Raw genomic sequence first — 23,498 nt, 5'->3', positions numbered from 1 at the left:
CAGAATAACGTGACGTTGTTCAACTCGCTTCTAGTAATCTATGCTGATCTCATTTTTATGACGAAGATAGAGGCATTACAGTCACTTGAAATGGTGAAATAGAAGTAACAACATACACAGAGGCCTAAATTCTAATGCCAGTAAATCCAACCAATAACAATAAAAACAGCTGGTTCTCACGAGGTTGAAATTAACGTGTTACTACATCAGTAGGAACATACTACTAAGGTTATGGGTGTCCACCTTGGCTAAAGTCTTAGTCCAGTAACCCACATTAATTCTGTATATGAGAAAATCAGCTGCATCCCCTATCTGATACGGGAATGGTTTTTGCCAGTCAAAATCAAAACTTAGTGTAATGTGGAACAATTTATCCACTCACTAATTATGCTGCTGAATTGGGGTGCTATGGGGCATACATACCCCTGAAAAGAATATTGCTATTACATACAAGACTAATTTGGTTAATGAACTGAGTAAGATCCAGATTCTACTCGTGAAACCTTTGATAAATATTTAAACATAAACTTCATAAATTTGTATTTACTTCTTACTATATTGTGAAAAGCAAGCAAGTGCAGTGATAAACAATTAAACACCAGAAGTAACGCACCCCTGCAGTGTCAGGGGCTAAAATAGATCCTCAGCTCTTTTTTGCCTGTCGTAAGAGGCGACTATTTGGAGTCTATCTTATTGGGTCACGTTTTTTCACATTGGTCTTGTGACTGTTTTCGAATTTTCGAATGTTTTTCCACTTCCCACTTTAACACTTTCTCTTCAAATTATTTTGGCTTTTTAAAATCTGGTCCCTATTTTGTGTTCGACCTCGACTTTCCAAATTTTACCCAGGTGCGGACTGTTGGGGGAAGGACACCTTAATGTGGGTGCACTACCTCTCCACAGTGCGCTATTAGCTTTTGCATCTACCAATCAAGCGGAGCTACGCTGAACCCAAAATCCAGCACGGTAGCCAGTCCTTTGTGGAGTGGTTGACATGTACCCTCTCTGTGGTAGCCCCTGACGATGCAGGGATCACACTGCCAATGGCTGAGCTGTGACCTCACTGTCAGCCAAGGAGTACGTATCTGTCGACTTCAGGGTACCAGGACTCCAGGTAACAGCTATTGCGACAGGTGGCCTTTGCCTTGGCGATGTGGCGCCCGCAGGGAGAACCTATAATCAAAGTGAGTGGCAAGGCAGATGATCCACCATGAAGTGGATCAAACTTAATGGTGGCCATGCAACACATCTCTCACAGCAGTCCGGAACAGTTACTTTAATGCAGAATTTCACAACCCTATGGCATTTCCGTCACTTACGGTGTCCACTTCGATTTCGCCTTGTCAAGTTCTCGTCTTGAGGCAGTTTGCCAAGTTCTTGGTTTGCTTCTGCATTGATGGCAGCTCTTTCACTTCGCCGAAGCCAATGTTCCTCATTAAAAATATTGAAGATCGGTTTGTGGAGATTATGGCAATAGATCAGAAACTGATCTTGGCTGATCATAACATCACACTCAAACCAATCGTGTCGTGGGCGCTTCAGGTCTGTCCAAAGTTCAGGAGAAAGTGTGACTGGTATATCACCCAACAGGCTCAACAGAAAGCAAGGTGTTATCTTCCATTGGGACCTAACACTTCATCAGTTTGAAGAGCTGCATACTAATCTGGTGCGACATGGAGTCCATTTTGTTTGCCGCATTCAGAAGGGACCAAAGGATGATAATGGATATTTGAGCTTCTATCCTAGCCTTCAACAGCAGCATTTCGCCTGAGAAAGTTAAGGTTTTCGTCTACAGGTGCGATGTCAGGCCTTACTTTCCTCCTCTGATGAGGTGTTTTAAGTGTCAAAAGTTCAGACACGTCTTCCTGCTGTTCTAATGAGGCCACCCATAGAGTATGTGGATAGGCGTCGCACGAGGCAGCCCTTAAGACCACCCCCTCAGTGTGTCAACTGTCCTGAACTGCACCCTCCTCATTCGCCGCAATGCTCAGGCGATCAAGCGTTTTATACCCTTGAATTTCCTTTTCCCTCTTGAACACTGCTTTACCAAGACGCAAGAAAAAAATTTCCGATTTAATTCGACTGATGCAGACTCAAATTTTGCGACTGTCATAGCGTGAGGTTTGAACTGTGACAGGACAATGTCTCGCACGACACCTCCAGGCTCTGGTCATATTCTGGGGCTTGCCCTCCAGTTTGGGTAAGGAACATCAGCTCCTTCATCCCCTACACCTCTAGTGCCAGTGGTTCCCACACCATCAGTGTGGCGAGAGATGCCTGGTCATCTGTGGCATCAGGTATGAGGACACCTGTGAAGATGAAGGTGCCCTGTCTCAAGATGAGGACCAGCAGCCACAGGCTCTGGGCTCTGGGCTAAGTAAGAGTACAGTCCTCTTCACTCTCGGAACATAAAATGGAGAAATCTTCACAGAAGTCGAAATCTCAGGATAAGCAGAAAGGTAAATTACCTTCTGAGGATTTGGACCTTCTGCTCCCCAACCCTGCAGCAGTCGAGCCTATGCACATGGACGACAGATAATGCAATCAGGTGGATCACGACCTGGTAGTAAGGTAATGATACCCATATTTTCCATTCGCCATTCTCAGACCTGACAACGCACCTTCAATGGAACTTTAACAGTTACTGTCGCCATTTGATTGAACTCTGTCAATTAATGGCTACCTATTCCGGAATTGGCAAAGCACTTCGGGAACACTGGTTTATGGCAACACACCAGTATTGGGGCAAAATAGTTTCTATGCCAAAGTACCGTCATCCAAGATGGCGCCCGTGACGTCAGTTGATGGCGCCAGAACCATTAGCCAAGATGGCAGGGAAGTGCCATGCCCCCTGCTATAGCCCCGCTGGTGGGAAGTTCAAATTCCATCAGGACAATGCAACCTCCACTACCCTAAGAAAATGGGGGGAAAGAAAGGGCACTTGGGCTACCTCCACTAACTTAAGTCGCCCGACCGGCACCTCCTCCTACTAGGGATTGGTTGGGGAGAGGACTCGACCAGTGCTGGACGTAAGTCTTTATTTTCAAGTCGTCAACAGCGACAATCTCCCCCTCCATGGAATACTCACTACTAGGGCTGTAATGGGGACTCCATCATCGATCCTAGGTGCCCATTTCGCCTACAGTTATCACTTTCATAACTCTTTACAGTGACATCACCTGATCGGCGCGGGAGTCGATATTAGCTAAGTTTGAGACGCGTAAGTTTCATGTACCCGTCTTTTGAATGTATTAAAGAGGTGTTATGAGAGTTGTTTCTTTATATATGTGTATGGCATCGCATGTTTCGAATTCTTTAAGCTCAATGGGCTCGATATACAGTTAATGTAAAAATAGTGATGGTAGAACGAGTGTCTGTAAGCTTCCACACTAGGCCTATTTTTTTTATCTGGTCGTCGTGGTCCTTATGCACAATGCGTCTTCGATGCGTTAGAAACGTCAGGTAGTTAGCTTGAAACGAAGTTGTCTAAATTTAGTGTGTAGTGTTCCTAGAAAAGAACACCGTCCTCCAAGGAAATGTTTGAATTCCAAAACCAGTTCCAGGGCACTTACAGCTAACAAATAAGCTGAATTGCCTCAATCTGACCTGGTATGGATCAAACACACCAGCAAAGTAGACAAGGCGCTAGTGACACTGGATCCGAACGTTAAAGGTTTGTTCCTCTCAGTCATCTTAATTAACTTGCATTTTACCACCTTTAAAGGTAGAAACGATTCATCACGCGAATTCGAAATTCTGTCTGAGTGCTCCTGAAGTTACTGAACTTTGATCCCTTATCGTAGACCACAGCAACCTCAGCTGACTACTGCCTGCCAAATCGTTTATCTATAAAAAGAAAAAAACATGGTTGATCCTATCACACTGAACACCACATTGGAGATACACACTTATGCGCCTCTGCGCGTATTCCATATATTTATGCCTTTGTTAACGTGCTGCGATCAGAGGTTGCATCATATACCTTCAAGTCTAGAAATATGTAATATAGCCGCTAGCCCTCGTTCATAGTTCTCGATGTATCATGCGAGATAATGGAACGCGGGAGTAATGCTTTCGAAAACCATCCTGATTAATGAAGACAAAGAGCTTAGCTTGAATAAAGTTTATTATATTAAAACTGATACTTGGTACACGGATTATGCAGCAAACTGAAGTTACCGCTAATTGTGAGCAATTTTCGATGTCCGTTCCTTCACCTTCCGTATATACTGTATTCACCAGGTCTTTTTTTTTTTTTGTCTGTGTGTGTTTGATGAAAGAGAGTGAGATACATGATAAATGTATTCTGGGTAACGGAACAAAACTTTACAATAGTCCTAAACTTGATTATCTGTCAAGTATACTTACCAGGATGTACGTACTGTTCTTCATGTGAGAATGTCTTACACATTAATTTAAAAGGCACGCTTTCGTTTTGCTATCTTCAACTTGTGCACTGGACTGGTCAACAATGAGCTGAATGGAATCCTTAGACTCGGTTACCGATTTCAGATACAAGTTGAATTGCTACCTGTGTAATATAACTGACTCAATACATGACTTTTTTGTGTCAAGGGTACTTGATTAGTAAATAAACTGCATAAATATGACATTGTTTAGTGTTCCCACCAGTACAAGGTTCATTATAAAATATTGTCTGACCAAAAGCGGCCTGGGATCTGACAGGTTCGGCGTGTGTGTGTGTGTGTGTGTGTGTGTGTGTGTGTGTGTGTGTGTGTGTGTGTGTGTGTGTGTGTGTGTTAATTATAGATATTAATTCAGCTTGTGGTCAGCTGTAGACTATATCGATGTCTGTGTTGCTGTGTTGCATGGAGGATCAGTCAAAGATAGTCTCTAAGTCTAGACAAGCCTGCTTCATTTGACACTGACTTTACACATCATGTGATAACTCAGCTTAGCATGTTTCTAGACAGTGTGTGGAATGTGGTAGATACATCCCGACTACTACTCAGCTCTGAGCTAAATTGGAGTGATCAAATGCTTAAAGCTGGATAACTAAAGGCAGTTGCATAATGTATGGGGTAGTTATCTAGAATAAGGTTTGAATTTTAATACAGTCGATAGATTCGAGAAAGGTGGATCGTCTGGAGATAAGGGGGTTCCAAATATATGATTCACTAATGGTTGTAATCATTAAAGGTCCCATTGCAGGTATGTGGTTCAATAGAAAGACTCGATTCAAAATCATAGTCATCATTTCTAACAGGTAGCGTAGCATTAGAGATCTGAAAAGCTAGTGTGCATTTTTTACGAACTCAATCAGCACACGATATTCAACTGTTCGTGATCCCTCTCAACCAACCATCGCCTATAACTCAGTGAGTATATCATAGAACCTCTGACATGGTATCGAGAAAGAATACATTAAATATACTGGGTAAATCTAGAGACAGCTGTGTGATGGGGTTGGACATTCCGGTTTCATACCACGTTCCTTAGCTAAATCACCATCAAACTTCAGCGATTTTATCACTAGGTTGCGTCTTGGGTTACGTATAACCGAACTTCCGGTCTGATAAAATACACTCCTATGATCATGGTCTTGGTGTTCGTTTGTTTGGAAAGACCAATTCATTCGGGGGGGGGGGGGGTAATGCCATATCTCGATTTATAAAGCCAGTATAGCTTTTGACATGGATATTGGTGTGTACATCTAGAACAAAGACCGCTTGTGACAATAGTTGTTGCGATCGGGTTTTTTTAACATCTGGTCGATTACGCCTCTCTTTCTAGGGCAGAGTGGTAACACTCACAAGAGAAACTTATTAGACATGCCCATCCATCGTTGATTTTCGGTCAGTATTAATTCGTATTGCCAGCGATCAGTTATTGATGAAGTATTATACTTACTAGTAGGGGGTGCGTGATAGGTTCCCCTTGAGCATTAGGCTTATAAAGTGAGTGTGAGTGTGAGTGTGTTCGCTCATTGTCGAATGCCATTCAAATGAGACGGTGATCGTACCATTTGGTTGCAAGTACAGGGATAAAATATATATGTGTCCGATTTCTTTGGATGATTCTACATGTGCAAGCTCAGCTCGCAGCGCCGGTGTCCTGTGTGGGGGTGATTAACGTTTCCTGTTAATGGTAGGAGCTGTCAGACTGGAGAGGCCTGTTGTAGTGTGTGAAAGTAGATGAATTAACTGTGTTGTCCTCTAGACGACCGAATAGCGAACTAATACCTAGTCCGTGTTTGATAGTTTCGGTGACCGCATGGAAATATGTGAAGAGTGAATATGGGGGTGTGTTTATGCTGGACAGTTATTCCCTCCCATGTAAATTGTTCAACTGCTTCCACACATTTCCTGTCTTTATTTAGTTGAGAGAATACCGATTGTGGTGTGTGCATCTAGTAGGTGGAAGATACGTTTGCTGGTTCTCTAGACATGAGGAACAACTTAGTCGAGTTTGTAAATTATAGGGGGTGATTTGGAATCTATTATGGCAATAAGATCGGTATTCCGAGTAGAAATATCAGTTTTCTATTTTTATTTTGTCGAGTTTGTTCATGTAAGGGTCTTCGCAGATGGGATAAGTTTCTATATAGTCAATGGTTTACAGCACGCTCCACCTAGCTAAAGTTTCGGGTTTGTAGAGAAATAATTTCCAGTATATATCTTCGGAATTATATTGCGTGAGCAAACAGTAGGATACTGCTGTGCGCTTGGTATCGAGAAGTACCACGAAAATGGTATGATATTCTAGCAAGCCCTGAGAAAATACCTGTGTTCTTGTAATCCCATAGTCTGAAAATGTGTGTAGAAAAGCAAGCAAGCAAGCAGGTCCGGACCAGACACAGAAACGTGTTTGTGCCGAAGAGAACGAGTCCCAATTTGTAGAACGGTTCTGAGAGTGACTGTGATCCACTGAGGGCACTTTGGTCACGCATTGGGGGTGGATGCCCACGCAACCTCATGGTAAATATCTAGTACCGCGAGTATACGTACGGTTCTGTCTGTCTCCATGGTATATGTATGAATGATGTACAAACAGGTGATTTTAGTTTGGTGTAAGATACGAATTGCATGTTTACTAGATCGATACAGTACGTAGTGATATATTGATGGGTCGGAGATCGGTTTCACATTCTAATATCTAAGCTTCTATGCTCGGTGGGAGAGCGGTGTAATTGAGTAAAATTCTTTCCGTATTTGACGATATGTAGGGCACGTTGCAGGGTTTAATTGTCGGTGCAATATGGCGGTCTGTGTAAAATAGTTTTTTGCTGCTGTAAGTCCTGTCTGCAGAAAGAAGAAAAAAGGTGCATCAGTAATTTGGCGGGTAAATTCGATAACAGCCAATCATAAGACTCGATTCATTCACAAGACATTCTTAGTGCTGGACGTAGGAGCGTTTACCAACTCACACACGAGCAAAATAGAGGCAAGGTATGTATGAAAAGTTCTGAGAAAGCAAGTGTTCAAAGTAAAGTTGAAGCATACTATCCATCTCTGGCTGGGATGCCATCACACACCCGCCACTGTCCCATTAGGACATCTCCAGACCTGTAGCTGTAGGATACCGAAAATTCAGGACATTTTTTTCTCTTCTGTATGACAGTCCTTCGAATTCTGTTTGCATAATTGTTCTGAATAGCCCCCGTCTGTGCTTACACAGTGATCTATTTCCAACCAAGGTTCATATGGCTCTGAGCACTATAGGACTTAAGATCTGTGGTCATCAGTCCCCTATAACTTAGAACTACCTAAACCTAACTAACCTAAGGACAACACACACATCCATGCCTGAGGCAGGATTCGAACCTGCGACCGTAGCGGTCACGTGGTTCCAGACTGAAGCGCCTAGAACCGCACGGCCACACCGGCCAGCCTCCAGCCAAGGAGAATGGTTTTATGATTATGGGTATTTTCGCATGCATGCACAGGCTTTCAGCTGTTTGAATGTTTAACGTTTGAGAGAGGAATATTGACAGCAGGAAAAACATTCCAGCATGAAGCATGAGCCACGCTGGGTATGGAGACATGGCTAGACATAGCTCGCATGTTCCATTAGGAACCTGAGGAACAAAGGACCCTGTGAAATTCTGGTAACGATTTCTGCAGTGTCTGCGAGGGTGACCCGCTAGGCAATTAGGTTTTCACTGGACTGCAGGTTGAGAGAGGGTTCACATTCGTGCATGGCCCAGAGGTTGACTTGACGCATATTTAGACAGATAGATAAACAAAGCAACAGACAGACAGACATGTGACGTCAGTATAACAAAAGCTCCTGCACTGGCTTAGGCTGATAGCTGTGGTCAATGATAGTTTGGAATGCATTGAGTGTTTGTGCAATGGATTTTTTCCCTGCTGTTTAAGCGCTGTGAGGGTTAGACATGCAATATGGTTTGAGGATTTAGTAGTTGTTTTGGTGTTTGTTGCATAATTTTGTGAACGGTTATGCTGTGCATGAGTTCCAAAGTTGACGATTATTCAGTGTGTTTGGGGAGTCTCTTAGTTGGAGTCGGTGCACATGCGCGCTATTGGAGCATCTGCACTCTGAAAACAGGTCTTCGCCCACATGAGGTCGCATCAGCAATGGTGCCTTGGTGATCACGTATTTCGAGAGGAATTTATGAGGTGTTAAGTATGAAAGGGGTGCCACCACCTCATGCTTGCGGGACCTGTGCATCATTTTGCAGGGGCTGCTGCTGCATCTCGACTTCTGGAAGCATGTGCGGTCCAGTGGACAGGGGGCAGCAGTCAGTGCCTGCACGTGTCTGTTGCATTATTTTGCGAGCAGGTCTGTAGGCTGCACTATGCGTTATTTGGACGGGGGCGGCGGTCGGTCTGTGGGCTGTGTGGCATGGCCCCATGCAGGTCAGAGCGTGTGTTTTGTATCAGTGTGATAAATATACTATCTTTCAATATCCCTCCCTAAATAAAATGTTCGAAAATAAATAAAATACACTCCTTTCTTACTCTCCCACCAATCCCTAGGAAGAGGTGGCGGTCAGGTGACTTAGGTTAGTGTAGATAGTCAAAGTGACCTATCTTCCCTCGATTTTATTATGTTAGAACAGATAACTGTGGTGTGGTGTATTATCCTGATGGAATTTGAACTTCCTGCCATTCCCTGGGGGAGCGAAGGGGGTTAGGTTAGTGGAGGTCACCCAATTGACCTATCTTCCTACCAAAATCCGCCATCTTGAATGACTTCATGGCCGCCATCTTGGATGAAGTCATGTGCTGTTGCCAAATCTACACACCACCATCTTGTATGACATCATTGCACCCATCTTGGATACATCTGGTAACAATGCAGAGTGGTGCAGAAGCCTCCTTGTCCCAATACATTTGTTAATGAACAGCATGGTTTTAGAAAGCATTGCTCATGCGAAACTTGGCCTGCCCTTTTCTCGCATGACATCTCGAGAAGTATGGTCGATGCGTAACAGGTAGATCCCACATTTCTAGATTTCAGGAAAGCATTTGACACAGTGTCCCATTGCAGCCTGTTAACGAAGGCACAAGCATATGGAATAAGTTCAGAGATACGTGAGTGACTATGTTCAGCATGTTGTCCTCGATGGCTAGTGTTCGTCAGAGACAAGGGTATCGTCACTGCTGCGATAGGACAGCTGCTGTTCTCTTTATACATAAATGATTTGATGGACGGCAGTGTGCTGCTGCCGTTTGCTGACAATGGTGCAGTGTACAGTAAGACATCAAAGTTGAGTGACTGTAGGAGGTTACAAGACGACTTAGACGCAATTTCCAGTTGGTGTGATGAACTACCCCTAGCCCTAAATGCGGAGAAGTGCCAGTTAATGCTGATGGGTAGGAAAAACAAACCAGTAACATTCGGATGCAATATTACTAGCGTCCTGCTTGCTTTACGGGTGTCCTTCATCCATACCAGTTCGGACTGAAGGAAGGCAACGAAGCAGTTCTGAGAATGGCTGTTTGATGTGTTACCTGTAGGCCTAAACAAAACGTAAGTGGCGCTGAGATGCTTTGGTAACTCAAGCAGAAGTACTTGGACAACAGCATTCTTTTCTAGGAACACCATAGAGGAAATTTAGAGACCAATATTTGAAACTGACTGCCAAACGATTCTACTGCGGCCAACATAAATTGCGCATAGAGACCACGAAGACCAGATACCATAAGTTAGGTCTCATATGGAATCGTACAGACAGTCGTTCGACCCTCGTTCTATTTTAGATTAATTGTGCATGGAGCCCACTGAAATTAAAGCATTCGAAACATGCATTGTCATAGACGTCTACAAAGAAAGACATTCTGATAATACCTTCTCTATAATGCATTGAAATTGCGCATACGTGAAAAGCAGGAAATTTATCCGTCTTGCATTTCGATAATATTGGCTCTAACACCGACCAGGTGCTTCGATTGAAATGACGCCCGACGGTAACAAGAATATGTGAAGTGGAAACCTAGGGATGGTTATGTTTGCGTGATTTATGTGCACTACTACATACATACCAGGCAGTTACAGTGAATCATCCGTTATGTGAATGAAGTTGCAGCGCTGGGAAAGGGCAGCGCACACACACTTCTTATTATCCTCATTTTCAACTTGCTCTTCTATAGACTCAACTTCACGCTCATTCAACGCCGTTCCTCCCCGGCCCCCACCCCAAAAAAAAAAGAACTTGATATAAGTTCCCAATGTTCAGTTCCTCTACTTTCAACAGCAACGACTTTCTCTGTTATACGAAAATATATTTGCTTTAGCTTATGCCTCGAAGGGGAAGAGTAATGGGCTGGACTGAAAGACAGACCTAAAGACTTAACATCTGTGGTCATCAGTCCCCTAGAACTTAGAACTACTTAAACCTAAATAACCTAAGGACATCACACACATCCATGGCCGAGGCAGGATTCGAACCTGCGACCTCAGCGGTCACGCAGTTCCAGACTGAAGCGCCTACAGCCGCATGGCCACACTGGCTGGACTCACTTCTCCATGGCTCCCTGTTCGTGTCAATGCCCATTGAACTTTGAATTCTTCCCGTGGCGTAATTTACACCAGAATGCTCAACAGTATAACCAAGGCCGAAATCCAATCTTACCCCTCTGATCAGGGTGTCATTGCCATCCATCATGTACTGAAAAAGGTAGATTCCTCCTAAGTGCCCACCCACACTCTTTTCCTCACATTTGATAGAGTGGTGGTGTCGCCAAACATCAAAGCAAACTATGAAATCATCCTAACCTGATGGGCTGCTACCAGTGTCACTGTTTCAGCCACACTAGAACATCTTGTCGACACCCAGCCAAATGTGTAACCTGTGGTAGGGATGCACATGAGGGTGATCGTCCACCGCCACCTCCTCCTCCTCCTCCTCCTCCTCGCTGTATCAACTGCAATGGCGACCATGCCGCCTCCTCTCTGGATTGTCCCATGTATCTTGATGAGTGTTCTGTCAAAGAAATTCGGGTAAAGGACAAACTGCCTTACCCAGTAGTTCGCAATTTACAATTTTATTCTCCTGTCAGGCACCTATAGTTCTGTTCTTGTTAATCCTCGATCCATGAAGAACATGACCACGCAGACATGCAACCTCAAATTCAGCCCTGCGGTTGCGAAATCGCCCAGTGTCGAGGTAGCATCGCCATCCCCCGTCCCGCTACGCAGCAAACCATCAAATTCTCGCCTCAACTGTCGAAGCCACCAGCTACACAACCAGTAGGCAGGAAAGGACAGGAATATTACTTCCGTGGAGACTTCCTTTATCCCTCCAGCCAAACAACACCAGTGTCTTCCTCTAACCGGAAAGGCTCAAAAAGCATACCAAAGGCAAACAGCCTTCTCCTTCGCCAACTCGAAGATCCTGTTCGATGACGTCGCCATGTGGGACGTTAGCCCGCACATCATCTGTCTCACAGGTGCGCACCACGAATCATTTTTCAGCGTTAGACTCCATGTACCGACCGCACAAGCAAGCCAATGCTTCTGTAGAACCCATGGAGCAGAATCCTCATGCTTCAGTGTCCTGTAGTAGCGACTCTACACCAGCTGTTACTCGGCGGCTGCCGAGTTGACACCTCTAGATCTCTTCCTCCTCATGACTGTCCTCCAATGGAACGTTCGCGGACTTCGATCCCACAAAGAGGATTTACAGCTGCTTTTGGCATTGCAGCATCCCCTTGTACCCTGCCTTCAGAAAACGAAATTGCACCCTCACGGCCACTTTGAGTTTTCACATTACTTCCCAATTCGTTTTGACCTTCTCCCTGAGATCGTCGTTCCATCTCTTGGGGGCCTCACGTTGCTCATACAGGATGGCATTCATAGTCAACCCATCTCCCTGACTACATATCTCCAAGTTGTTGCAGTTCGCCTTTTCCTTCCCCACCTGATTTTTTTCCCCTCTGTACCATTTGTGTCCCTCCTTCATTCGATGTCACCAGGGCAGTCTTCCTTCACGTTATTAATCAGTTACCTCCCTAATTTTTGCTACTCGGTGACTTAAATGCGCATCATCCCCTTTGGGATTCTCCTAGGACATATAAGAGAGGTGCCCTCTTGGCTGACCACCTTAACCAAATGATCCAGCTCCGTCTTGACACTGGAGCACCGACTTTTCTTGCCGCCTCTTGCACATTTAGTCCCATTTGTACCTATCCTTCTGCACAGCCCAGCTTGCCCATCATCTGGTCCGTTCTTTCTGACACCTACTTGAGCGACCATTTCTCGTGTGCTCTCTCTTTGCTGACTCCCACCCCATCTGCGTGCATGCCCAAAAGGCAGCTTCATAAGGCTGAATGTCAGCCTTACTCCTCCCTGGCGACCTTCAAAGAACAAGATTTCCCCAGTTGCGATGACTAGCTTGACTATCTCACCAATGATATCCATACTGCTGCAGAACGTTCCATTCCTCACACTTCCTCATTACCACGTCATGTCCCAGTCCTTTGGTGGACTGAGACATGCCACGATTCAATTCGCACATGAAGACGTTTTTAACCATCATGCTACGATGGCAAACTGCGTTCATTATAAACAGATGTGTGCAAAGTGTCGTTGCTCTCTTTGGGATAGCAAAAGAGTTAGCTGGATTTCGTTCAATTGTGCTTTTAACATTTCCACCCCTTCCTCTGCTGTGTGGGCCAATCTCTGACAGCTCTCTGGGACCAAGATCCATTCGCGAATATCTGGGCTGATAGTAGCAGATGTCACCATGGACTCTATTGCTGTATCCTACATTCTGGACCGCCATTTTGCGGACATTTCGAGTTCTTCCTACTATCACCCTGCCTTCTTCCATCGGAAGCGAGCGGAGGTGGCTCGGGCGATACCCATCTCTTCTCCAAATCATGAATGCTACATGCCGCCTTCAATATGAGGGAGCTAGATCACGCTCTCAGTTTATCCCGATCCTCCACCACAGGGCCAGACGCCATCCACATTCAGATGTTGTAGCATCTTTCTCTTGCGAGCAAACACTTCCTGCTTAATATGTGCAACTGCATCTGGGCAGAGGGCCCATTCCCTGGATGCTGGCGTGAAGCCACCACCATACCCATACCTAAGCCCAGTAAGGACAGAAATCTTCCTTCTCGCTACTGCCCCCTCTCTCCCACCAGCTGTTTTCACAAGGTGATGGAACGAATGACTCATGCCCATCTGGTATGGTGGCTCAAGTCTCACAATTTAACTTACTAGTGCACTTACTAGTGTGGATTTAGTGTGGCGTTCTACAGTTGGCCATCACATCACTTTGTCCACCCATGTCATGATGATTTTCTACAGAAATAAGAATGTGGCTGTGTTTTTGGAGTTGGAGAAGGCCTGCGACACCTGCTGAAGAACTGGTATCCTCTGTACTCTTTACATGTGGGGCTTCTGTGAGAGTCTGCCCTGTTTCCTTCAGGCATTTTTTAAAAGATGGAGTTTTCAAGGTACACGTGGGTTCTACCTTGTCAGACATTTCTATCCAGGAAAACGTTGTGCCTTAGGGTTCCATCCTGATTGTCGTCCTCTTTGCTATCGCCGTTAATCCTATAACGGCCTGTCTCTCACTGGGAATCTAAAGCTCCCTTTTTGTTGACGATTTTGCCATCTACAACAGTTCTCCATAAATCTGTCTCATCGAGTGGCATCTTTACTCCAGGAGCATCGAGAATGGCTTTCGATTTTCCACTGACAAAACCATCTGCCTGAATTTCTGGCGGCGCAAATGGTTTCTCCTACCATCCTTGGGTCTTGTCCTTCCATTCGTTGAAACTACGAAATTCCTGGGACTCATGCTCGATAGTAACCTCTCTTGGTTCTCCCATGTGACTTGCCTCGCAGCCCGCTGTATGCAGTTCCTCAACATTCAATGTGTCCTCAATGATACTTCATGGTGTGCTGATCGAACCTCCCTCCTCAGTACGTAACAGTCCCTTGTCCGTTCGAAACTCGACTATGGGTGTTATGTTCAGGTGTCTGCACATCCATCCCTATTATGCCATCGCAACACTAGCCGCCATCACGGCATCCGTTTGGCCACTGGCACCTTTACCACTCCCCCGGTTGATAGTCTGTATACTGATACTTCTGAATTATCATTGTCCTGCTGTCGTGACTTTCTCCTCAGCAGGTATGCATGCTGTTCTTCTGCCATGCTTGGCCACCCATCCTATTCCGCCTCCTTCGATGAGTCCTTTGATTGCCAGTATGTGGTATGTCCCTCTTCTGTTACCTCATGGAGCCTGCTTTCAACACTTGCTACAGTGGCATAACTTCACACTATCTGCACCTTTCCCAGTGGGTGTGCACCCTTCACTATCCTTGTTAACCTTGGCCTTCATTCACTTCCTAAGGACACTACTCCAGCCTCGGTCTATCCCCTTTAGTTTCAAGACCTTCGCACTGGTCTTCACACACATTGAATGCTCTCTGAACACATTGGTTGCTCTGTGGGGTCAGGTGTGTCATTGTCATTGGCACCCGTGTCTTTAGACATTGGCTTCCAGCACATTCCTCAGTATTGTGTCCTCCAAAGTCTATGTGTGGTATACACCGCTCATCCCTTACTGCAGCAGATCCAGGAAAACTGTCAGTTGCTCACTCTTGATGGAGCCAGTGTGATGTTTCTGTGGGTTTTTAGTCATGTCAGTCTGCCAGGAAACAAGGCTGCTGACACTGCTGCGAAAGCTACAGTCTTCGAACCTCAGCCAGCAAGTACCTACATTCCCTCCAATGATATCTGTGTTACTGACTGTCAGGAGATGGTGTCCCTTCGGGAACGCCAATGGTCCACTCTTCTCGGCCCTCCCACCCATCTGCACCTCCCCACCCATCTGCACCTCCCCACCCATCTGCACCTCCCCACCCATCTGCACCTCCCCACCCATCTGCACCTCCCCCCCAATCTCCGCACCTCCCCCCCAATCTCTGCACCTCCCCCCCCATATTTGCACCTCCCCCCCAAATCTGCACCTCCCCCCCATATCTGCACCTCCTGCCCACCTGCGCCTCCCCCTGCCACCCTCCTGCGCCTCCACCCCACCCACCCCCCCTGCACCTCCATCCCACCCACCCCCATGCGCCTCCACCCCACCCCCCAACCTGTGCCTCCACCACGCCCCCCAACCTGCGCCTCCCCCCCACCCACATGTGCCTCCCCCCGCCCACATACGCCACCCCCCCACCCACATGCGCCACCCCCCACCCACATGCGCCTCCCCCTATGCCCGCCTCCTGCGCCTCCCCCCACGCCCACCTCCTGCGCCTCCCCCCGCGCCCGCCTCCTGCGCCTCCCCCCGCGCTCCCTCCTGCGCCTCACCCCGCGCCCCCCTCCTGCGCCTCACCCCTGCCCCCACTACTGCGCCTCTCCCCACCCCCCCGCTCCTGCGCCTCCCCTCCTGCGCCTCCCCTCTGCCCCCCGCCCTGGGAGGAGGTCTATTTAACTAGGCTGCCTTGTTAGCCATCATAATTTGGTAAGTTGTGCTCCCCCACCACATAGTAGTCTTTGTGCCCAAGTTCTAACTGTCCACTTCCTTACAGAACGTCCATTTTTTGTTTTTAGCCATTTACGTTCCTGCTTGGGTTTGCTGTATGATTTATCGACATTTTTAGCAAATGACGCACGGGCTGTGGACAAAGTTTTATTTTATATCTGTCAAAGTAATATGATGAAGGCCATTTAATTTTTAGTTCTGGACTTCCGTTTCTGAATGGTGTCATTTGTAGCGCTTTCTACATGACCCTGTTTTTAGCTGTCTTCTGTTATGTCAGTTGGGATTCAAGTTTAGTCTTCCCTAACTCCTCTGTTTTCGTGTTCTATAGTTTTGACTTGGCGCGTATGACCTCAGTTTTTTTGGGGGGGAGGGGCGTTAAAACAAAACAAAACCAAAACCATACAATGCAACTTTGTCTCTAAACCTGGTAGAAAATACAAAAAGTTTCTGATCGTATGTGATGCTAGCTAGTGGCAAGACCCAATCAATGCATTCCCTACAGGATAGCAGTGGTAATACTGTCGACGACGGTGCTGACAAATCAGAGTTGCTTAACAGAGCCTTCAGAAATTTCTTCACCAAAGAAGAAGAAGTAACTACTCCAGAATTCGAATCAATAACAGCTGTCAACATGAGAAATGCAGAAGTAGAAATAGTCTGAGTAGTGGAGCAACTTAAATCATTCAATAAAAGCAAGTCTTTCAGTCCAGACTGCATACCAATTAGGTTCCTTCCAGTGTGTTAAGTATGGCCTATTCCATCAGCATCATCATACACAACCGCTCGCTCAACGAAAGATCCATTCCCAAAGATTGGAAAGTTTCGCAAGTCACACCAATATTCAAGAAAAGTAGGAGTAACCCACTAAATTACAGGCCCATATCATTGCAGCAGGAGTGGGAAACACATATTGTTTGAACATTATGAATTACCTCTATTGATACAGTCAACACTGATCTAGAAAGCATTATTCTAGTGAAACACAACTAGCTCTTTACTTGTATGAAGTGTTGAGTGCTATTGACAAGCGATTAGAAATTGATTCCATATTTCTAGATTTAGAGAAGACTTTTGACACTGTAAAAAACGGCTTGTAGTGAAATTAGGTGCTTACAGAATATCGTCTCAATTATGTGACTTACTATGAACTGTGGATTTGTGATTTCCTGTCAGAGAGGTTATTGACGAAGATTCATCGAGTAAAGCAGATGCCACTTCTGGCGTTCCCCAAGGTAGTGTTGCAGCCTCTCTGCTGTTGCTTACCTATATAAACAATTTAGGAGACAATCTGAGCAGCCGTCTTAAGTTGTTTGCAGATGATGTCGTTAACTAGACGATAAACCCATCAGAAGATGAAAAAACTTGAAAAACGATTTAGAAAAGGTATTTGAATGGTGCGAAAATTGGCAATTGATCCTAAATAACGAAAAGAGTGAGTTAATCCACAGGAGTGCTACAAGGACTCCGTTAAACTTTGGTGACAAAGTAAATCAGTCTAATATAAAGGACGTAAATACAATTAAATACTTAGCTATTATAATTAAAAACAACTTAACACTTTGTTGTTCCTTCCAATTTGTTGTAGGTAGAACACTTAGAAAATCCAACAGATCTACTAAAGAGACTGCCTCCATTACGCTTGGCCATCGTCTTTCAGAATACTGCTGCACAGTGTACGACCCTTACCAGATGCGACTTACGGAGTACATAGAGAAAGTTCAAATAAGGGCAGCACGTTTTGTATTATCGCGAAATTGGGGAGTGTGTGTTATTGAAATTATACAGGATTTCGGCTGGACATCATTAAAACAATTGCCATCACAAATTTTCTCAAAAAATTGGTTCAGATGGCTCTGACCACTATGGGACTTAACTTCTAAGGTCATCAGTCCCCTAGAACTTAGAACTCCTTAAACCTAACTAACCTAAGGACATCACACACATCCATGCCCGATGTAGGATTCGAACCTGCGACCGTAGCGGTCGCACCGTACCAGACTGTAGCGCCTAGAACCGTTCGGCCACCCCAGCCGGCCAAATTTTCTCCTCCGAATGCGAAAATATTTTGTTGACGCCGACCTACACAGTGAGAAATGATAATCATAATAAAATAAGGGAAATCAGAGCTCGCACGAAAGATATAGGTGGTTTTTTTTTTCTCTCCACGCGCTGTACAAGAGCGGAATAATAGAGAATTATTGTGAAGGTTGTTCGATGGACCCGCTGCTAGACACTTCAATGCGATTTTGCAGATTATCCACGTAGATACCGGTTGCCACCTTAAAACTCGATCCTCCTTCGTGATGACCCATGACAGTGACATGACCACCTCTTGACTTTATGTCTAATCTGGTCTCTCACGACATGATGATCCAGGGGAATTGCTACCGATACTATCGTCAGCTATGGGAAATAGAACGCAGAATGGGAGACCAGACGTTGTCTTGCTCTTCAAGAAACGCACTTCCATGATAGCCACTCTGCAACATTTCGTGGTTATCGGGCGTTCCGTCGGATCCGTGCTGGCCCCAGTGTAGCATCTGGCAGGGTCTCCACTTCGGTTCGCTCCGATGTAATTAATGACTGCGTTCCCCTCTGACCACTTCTGCTTCCGGGTTGGTACAAACTGCAAACGGCTCCAGCAATCACTGTCAGCAGTGTCTACCTCCCGACAGGTACGCCACTTATGTTGAACTGTTCACATTAATACAGAAACTCCCACCCCATTTCTCATCTGTGGGGACTTAAATACCCACTACACACAGTGGACTAGTGCCACTTAAGGTGGTAGGGATCTCCTAATTGACCAACTTCTTACAAACTTCGATTTCTCTCCTCAATGACTGTTCCACTACCCATCCCACTGCCGCTCATGGCACCCTTACTGCTATCGATCTCACGATCTCCTCCCCTGCTCTCGTGGCTCCCCTACATTGGCCACACTATAATGATCTTTTGACAATGATCACTGTCGGTGACTGTATCGGTCCCTGCTGCTGCCAGGCAGACAGGCCCCCACGTCAGGCATTCTGCAGGGCCAATTGGCTTTTTTATACACCGGCTGCACACTTCCACACCTTCCTCTCGAATTCCACTGATGCTGTCGTGCAAGGCACCTCTACCACTATACTTCATGCTGTTGGCACTGCTGTCCCACTATCCACAGGTCCCTCTCGCCGTCGACCGGTACCGTGGTGGACAGAGGACGTAGTAGTCGCTGTCCAGGACCGCCAACGTGTGCTGCAGCGCTTCAACCACCACCCTTCACAGACAGACCACCCTTCACAGACAGACCACCTCGCTTTTATCGTTCCAGTGCTAAGGCTCGGTACCCTACTAAGCAGAGTAACAAGGAATGCAGGGAGCGCTGTGTTTCTTCCATGGGGATGTATAACTCATCATCGCAGGTTTGGTCCCAGCTCCATAGCCATTTGGGCCACCAGCGACAGTCAACTGTCCAGGGTCTTAACCCACAGGGTGCTCCATGCACTAGTCCTTGCAGAACACCTCATGACACACTTCACAATGGCACTGGCGCCACCTTTCTATCCTGCTACCTCTCTCTGGCAGAACGCTGAGTTCCACAGAACCCCGTTTGTCGGCCGCTGTGGCCGTGCAGATCTAGGTGCTTCAGTCCAGAAATGCGCTGCTGCTACGGTCGCAGGTTCGAATCCTGCCTCAGCCACGGCTGTGTGTCATGTCCTTAGGTTAGTTAGGTTTAAAAAGTTCTAAGGCTAGGGGACTGATGACCTCAGATGTTAAGTCCCGTAGTGCTTAGAGCCATTTAAACCATTTGAAGATCCCCCTTTCAACTCGCACCATGCTGAACCCTATAATGATCTCTTCACAGAATTATTGCAAGCTCTTGCCTCTTCACATAACACTGCTCCAGGCCCGGATTCCATCCACAACCAACTGATGCGACGTGTGGAAGTTATCCAGAGGCAATACGCACTCGGGGTCTTGGACTACACTTGGCTCATGGGTGCCTTCCCCTCACAATGGCAGGACAACATAGTTATCCCCCTTCTTTAGCACAGAAAGAACCCAACGACTCGAGACACCCAATTAGCCTAAGGAACGTACTTTGTAAACTGTTCGTGAGGATGGTTAGCTTCAGATTGTTGAATACTCGAATCTCAGGTATTTTTGTCCCACCCTTCTCAGATACAGCAATTCCACATGTTTTTACTAAACCCTGGCACCTTCTCGTGGTCTTCTTTGGCCTACATAAGACATACCTCATGGCTTGTTGCCATCACATTTTTGTTACTCTCCATAACCGGGGCTTCCATGGCCTCCTTTCGATTCCTGTCAACGAGTTTTTATCTCGGCAGCTCTTAGTAGTCAGAGTTGGCACTTCACTCAGCGCCCCTCACATTCGGGAGAATGGTATCCCACAGGGTTCTCCGTTAAGTGTCACTCTCTTCCTCATTTCCATCAATACGCTTGTAACCTCTGCTGAGCTTGTGGTTATCCCTGCATTGCACATCGACAATTTTTGCATCTGGTGCAGCTCCCACTCAGTAGCATCTGCTCAGTGCCGGCTCAAAGGAGCCATCAGACGGGCCTCTGTGTGGGCCAACCCCCATGGCTTCGTTTTCTCCCTCCAAATTCTGGGTTACACATTTTTGCCATTGACTCAAAATAAGATGATGTAGCACAGACCTGTTTCTTGAGCCTTACTTTTGATAAAACGCTGATGTGGCTGCCTTCATATTCGTCACCTGAAGACTACCTGCATGTGTAAGCTTAACATTCTCCACTTTCTGGCCCAAACATCTTGTGGTGCAGACTGTACCACCCTTCTCCATCTTTACCATGCTCTGTTTTTCTCCAGGCCAGTTTCTGGTTGTCATGGCTCAGCGGCTCCTCCCACTCTGCAAATACCATTGGGGGTGCGTCTGACTATTAGTGCCTTTCACACTGATCACGTTCAGTCTCCTCGCAAAGCTGGGATTCCCCCTCTGAGAATACGATGGAGCCAAATCCTGGTTTCTTATGCAATCGCCATTCTCCAATTTTTAACAGTCATTACATAAGATTTTATAAACGCCAGAATTTTGATATTTGATGTCATTTAGACCAATGGTATGTCTAAGTCTATTCTGAAGCAAGTTGCTGCTGATAAAAGCGATTGTCAATTCGGGATTTTTAAATTATTTATTTATTTTGTCAGAAATATTCCCCCTATATGTCATTTTGGAGACAATCTGTCTTACATTTTCGTGCATGTGAATGTGAAATTACATTGTAGCATTAAAGAATTTGCAGTCGTAGATTCCAAAATATTAGTCTTTTCACACGACCAGTACTTATTTATTTTTGAAAAAATACGTTCAATGGGTGCATTTGAGCCTGGAAGGTAAAACATAAATTCTATAGAACTGTTATTGCAATGTTTTTCTCCTTGAATATTTTGAAAATTCCCACCCACCTTTCTTGTACTGCCACATTAACATTCCATTCAAATAATTTTTCTGCCATAACTGTTTTAGTCATATAAAATTCATGAGATAAGAGTGAACAGTCAAGGATTACATTACGTATGTCATGTATTGTTGAAATACTGAACTCCACATCTGACCATTTTGGTTTTGTTTTCAATGTAGACCAATGGAAGTAAGTGGCATGTGGAAATTTCTGACTCCAAGAAACTAGGTAGTCATATACTACACTGTGGAACATGTTTAAAAATGAATAAAATCGGTCACTCTCATACAATTTCAGGAACATGGATTTAACTTGGAGACTAAAATTATTCTCTGTCCTATTTTTTCCTCTTTGTTTTTAGTCTCTCGTAACAGTCAGATACTTTTGCAACACAAATATTCTGCAATTCAGTCTCTTGAATGGTTGCCTGTGCAGTGTTACGTGGCTTTATGCTTAATTACAGACTTACTGTTTCATCAGTTGATTCGTTTTCACCACGTAACGCCCGCGGTTTACGTCCTTCTTCGTTGCTGAGCGACGTATCACCTTTCGTTCTGACGCCGCAACTCTTCCTTTCCTATATCTTTACTACTTTTTATCTATATAAATGATGAACTATTGGTTTTGCCGTTTAACACCTTTTTAATAACTGTGGAAGTATTACAAGCATCGGGTCCCACCTAATGTCACCCTCCTACACGTTTTACAAGAACATTTTTAAGACTCGATCGATCTGTTTACAAAGAGAAAGAGTATCTCTTCCTTTGACGTTGTCCAACAACGACCTAGGAAGCCCGACGCCCTCGCGGCCCAGGCGCTTCCATGGCTCGCGGTAGTTTGCAGCATTCGTTTTATTACTTGCCCACTTGCCGCTGCGTCGAACTTTCGTGGTGATCGTTGGGCAACGTCTTCCACGTTATCTGCAACATAAATATACTTCCTTCCCACAGTATTTCTGAAAACCCAAAAAAACAAACTTAACGAACATAATAATACCAACTGTTCTTACAATTTTTCGTATAAGTCTTGGTCGATTTAATGAGGGGTGGGACAGGCCTAAGCCTTGTGACACCACACCTGAAAGATATTTAGCTGACTATGCTCAAACCATAACCATATTTCTGATTCCTCGTTACTGAAACATGAATGCAAAGCTGCAGGGTACCGGGATTCTGACAGGAAAAATGGTTTTAAAGCAGTATACAATTTCACAAACCTTTAAAGTGCAGACAATAATGGTAACCACCTTGGCTGGTGTAACCCAGTACTTGGTAATATTCAGTATTCACAAATTCACAGAATTCCTTTAGTAGCCAATACATTATCAACAGTACATTCTGTTTTTTTGTCCTTTTACACATAAACTTGATGTCATACAGTTTCTTAATCAGTTTATTAATCAGATTCGATGTGCAGTCCGTGGATCTATAGCTGTGACTGACACGCAGAGTGGCAGGCAAATATTTTTTCTGCCGCAGCCAGTTCTAATTCTTCATTGCCTGAGACAGAAGAAACTTGTATTAGCTACTAACAAAAAATGTAGTAGTTAATAATAAAAGTAGAAGATTTCAATAACGTACCTAATGTTGTACTGGGGAACCCAATTTATGTTTCTTAGCTTTCTCGTGTTGTAAAATGTCTGAACTTCCACCATGTGCAATGGGAAAAAGTGTTCTGGCAAGTTGTGCAATAAGCCTCACAATTTATTTTGGTACTTTCCAGAAAAGGATACTTTTCCTCGAGTTTAGATGAAAACATGCATTGCATTTAGACATAATTTGAAGAAATGTTGTATTGCGGTAGGGAAGAGAGATTCTCTGAATACTGAATGTGAATACAATACTGAAATGATTATTCATAAAACTGAACACCAGCACATGCACTTCTTAAAGCATTCAACGCTCAGTAGTCACCACTGAGCTGAGGTCGGCACAAGAATGCACAGAAAATAAATAAGAATTGTCGATATTCATATATATAAACAAAACATGTGGTTAAATTTAGACCTTCGCTAAACAGTAGTTTTACTTACCAGCTAAGTCGTGCATTGTTCATGTTGGAAAGTAAATATTAACGTGGTTTAGTGTAATCGAGATATAGGAGGGGTTTGGATAGGAAGCGATTGAT

This window comes from Schistocerca piceifrons, chromosome X (assembly GCF_021461385.2).
Source record: "Schistocerca piceifrons isolate TAMUIC-IGC-003096 chromosome X, iqSchPice1.1, whole genome shotgun sequence".
Classification (NCBI taxonomy): Eukaryota; Metazoa; Arthropoda; class Insecta; order Orthoptera; family Acrididae; genus Schistocerca; species Schistocerca piceifrons.
Note: the sequence above shows the minus strand (reverse complement) of the source record.